Raw genomic sequence first — 3,562 nt, 5'->3', positions numbered from 1 at the left:
ACTCAGATGAATATATATTATTATATATGTGAATATATATATATGAATATATATTATTATATATAATAAGAATTAGAAAGCTTTTGATACTTTTACTTCTTTATACAACTTCTTTATATTTTCAGGCTTCTCATACTATTTACATAGCCAGAGGATAAAATAGCATTTTCTATGTATATGTTATATATTGAGACAAAAGACATAATTACTGTATACAGTAGTGTTACTGAAGTGATCTTTGCTTCAATCTAAATTGCTTCTTAGCACTTAAGTTCAAGGGCATTTTGCTAAATGAAATAAGTCAGACATAAACAAAAATACTGTGATTTCTCTTATATGTGGATTCTAAAATAAACAAAACAAAACATCCAAAACAAACAAACAAACAAACAAACAAACAAACAAACAAAATATGCAAACAAAACCCAAAGTCATAGGTACAGAAAACAGATTGGTGTTTGCCACAGATGAGGGTTCGTGGGTGGAATAAATGGATGAACTACTTTTTTTATTTGTTTGTTTATTTTAGTTTAAATAAAAATATATAGTATATTTAAATCAAATTAAATATTAAGTGAAAATGTCTATCCATAAACCAAAAGAAGGACAGACTTGTTGAACTTCTTTATATCCATATGACTAAATTCTTTGCAAAGCTTATAGTAATTATACACACTGTATTTCCTATAACATATTTACCAAATTTCTTTCTTTAGTTATTTTAACAGAAATATCTTTTGTTATATTTATTCAAAGATAATTCAAGGATACTTACAATTCATTAATTATATTTTTATTACCAAACTTTTTTTCTGCCCAATTAAGCCTGATAGTCAAGCTTCTGAAGTGCCATTAATCTTATTTATAGGTGGAGGTAATAAAGTCAAATGTTTCCAAGAGTCAGGCAATAAGTAAGATGAAGGAGGTAAAATAGTATTATAGAGACATTATATGAAAACCAGAAGTCCAAAACTCATGTTCAAGCAGTCATTGCCATGTTATAATTTAGGACTAGCATTGCTTGATATACTGTTTGTTTTTTTTTCCCCCAAAGAATCCAGAAATCCAGAGCTTTATAGATGAAAAGTGAAATGTCAAGATTTTATTATTATTTTTTTAATTCAAACAAAACATGCTGTGTGTCATATCTGTCTCCTCTCACATAGGCAGCCAGTTTTTCTGGAATGTCATGGGTTACTATAATTTCTGGCAATAAAATTCATGAATACTTATGTAATGAAGGCAAACACTGGATCTGCAAACTGACAGTTACTCCTATTAAAATTTATTTTGTTGTTTGTTTTATTTTTTTCTGTTTTGTGTGTGGATGTTTGTTGTTTTTTGTTTGTTTTTGCTTTACTCTTCCTTACTTTAGTAGTCACCTATCTGACAGGCATTATATAACCATCTTGCGTCTGACTTGATGTTAAGGACTGAAATTATGGCAGTGAACCAACAATGACACAGTTCAGCGTCTTTTTTTTAGAAAAGCTAGACAATAAATAAGTAATTAAAAATCATGGTAAGCCCTGAAAGAAAGGAGCAGGGAAGATAGCAGCTGTGGTGGCAAATGCGGTGAAGCTTCTTGATGACCAGAATTACAAAGATGCCACGAGCAATGCCATAGATATAATATCCACCTCTGTGCTGAGCCCAGTGTGTGCCTTCCTTTCTTGGACTCACAGCCTAGAGTATTCCAGAGCAACTGTTATCTCTGGATGGGAAAGAGACACCAGGGTCCAGGATTGGCCTCTGGGTACCTGTACTCCTACCCTGTCCTACATATGGCTACCATATGTACTGTGCCACCAGAAAAAGAAGTGGTTCCACCCTTGTGAGGATCCAGGACTTTTTTTTTTTAACCATCTATTAAACCTGACACAGACCAGACCCTGAAGAAAAAGGGGTTGATCTCTCAAGATGGCAGCAGTTTAGAGGCTCTATTGTGCACCAACCCCCTGGAGAAGTGAGGTGCTCTAGATCCGGAGAGGATAATGACAGCCTGGGTAAGTTTCCTGTGACCGACAGTTGAGCAGGGACGTGGATTCTAGGACCAGATGACTTCCTGGATGACCCTGATGATGAGGACTGTTAAGAAGACACTCCCAGGTGTCTGGGTAAGGGGGAAATCCAAGGGTAGAGGTGTGGACAGTGCCTACACTTCCATCCTGGGGGATCAGGACAAGCCCTGTGCCTGTGACATTTGTGGACAATGTTATAAGAACTGACCAGGCCTCAGTCACCACTCCCACTTGGCTAAGGAGCAGGGTGAGGATAAGGAAGACTCACAGCCACCCACCCCAGCTTTCTGAGATCAGAGGAGCAGAAATCCAAGAAGGGTCTGGACAGATTGGCCCTGCCCAACACTATGGTGACTTCTGCCTAGGGAACTCAAAGATCAACAAGAAGACAGGGCAGTCCAAGGAGCTGGTGTCTTGTTCTGATTGTGGCCACTCAGAGCGCCTGTCTTTCCTGAACTTCACCCTGGTGACGATGGCAGCTGTGAAGACCTGCTGCTGGCAGTGCATCTAGCACAAGTGCTGCAACATCTTCAGGACCTTGGAGACACTGTGCAGCACCTTGGAGATCACTGTGACAACTGTGATGGTGGCTACCGTATGTACTACCTCACCCCATCTGTGTCTGAGCCTCCTGAAGGAAGTTGGAGCCACAGCTTGTTTCTGGACCTGTGGAAGGAGAGAGTTTCCATCTACTGGAACCAGAACTCCTCTTGATATGCTCCCCACCCCCACTGCCTCCATACCTCTAGGGCTGTCTTTCTCTTCCTCTCTTGTTTTTCATGCCCACCTTTCCCTCTTCTTTTGCAAGTGCAGAGAACCTCAGGTAGTTGTGCTAGTCTGCTTTTGGCAGCAGTAAGCTCAGGTGGCAACTCTGCCCCCCTCTGGCCACCGGGAGATGTTGGATAATGTGCCTGTTTTTTAACTCCATGAAAAAGTCTACCTCCAAAATCCCCTTTTGTTCTTCCTAGACATGCAACTCCTGCCCCTAACTGAATTGGGAGCCTCTGCCTCCTGCTGTGTGTATCCTGGCTTCTGGGTCACAGGGAGGCCACATAGACATCCCTTTCTTCCCTTGCATGCTCACTAGCAGCTGGGAAGATCTTCACACCCTGATCCCTCAGTTTTTTGCCTGGGGACACTGAGGTGGAGTAGTTGGCACGGGGGTGGGGGTGGGGCACTCCATGCCAGGATACTCTGGAGTGGCCTTCCCCTTGGCTGTGGGCAGGCCCTAATTCACTGTCACTTTAGAGTTGAGGTGTCTTTTTTCTTTCCTTACTTTCTTTCTGTATTCTAAACATTTGTACAAATAAATACTTTTACACGGAAAAAATCATGGTAACTGCTGAGAAAGATGTAGAAGTTCCTACCACTCTCCCCACTATACTGTGGATCGTTATTTGCTATATAGTATTCTTGGAAATCTGTTAGTACTGTTTTTGTGTCTATGCAAACTTATGTAATTAAATTTAACCAAAGTATAGGCCTCACCATTCATAGGTATGAATATTATGCTATTCAAAAAGACCCAGAAATCCCTTGAA

General features: G+C 40.0%; 1 pseudogene; it reads left to right on the top strand.

Annotated features, from left to right (window-relative positions):
• The first annotated feature begins 916 nt into the window (after positions 1-916).
• On the top strand, positions 917-2,735 carry LOC109266220 (zinc finger protein ubi-d4-like; annotated as a pseudogene).
• The last annotated feature ends 827 nt before the right edge of the window (positions 2,736-3,562 follow it).

The sequence above is a fragment of the Panthera pardus genome, unplaced genomic scaffold, assembly GCF_024362965.1.
Source record: "Panthera pardus isolate Hobbes unplaced genomic scaffold, ASM2436296v1 HiC_scaffold_16, whole genome shotgun sequence".
Classification (NCBI taxonomy): Eukaryota; Metazoa; Chordata; class Mammalia; order Carnivora; family Felidae; genus Panthera; species Panthera pardus.
The sequence above is the reverse complement of the archived record's forward strand: the minus strand, read 5'-3'. Positions and strand labels throughout refer to the sequence as shown.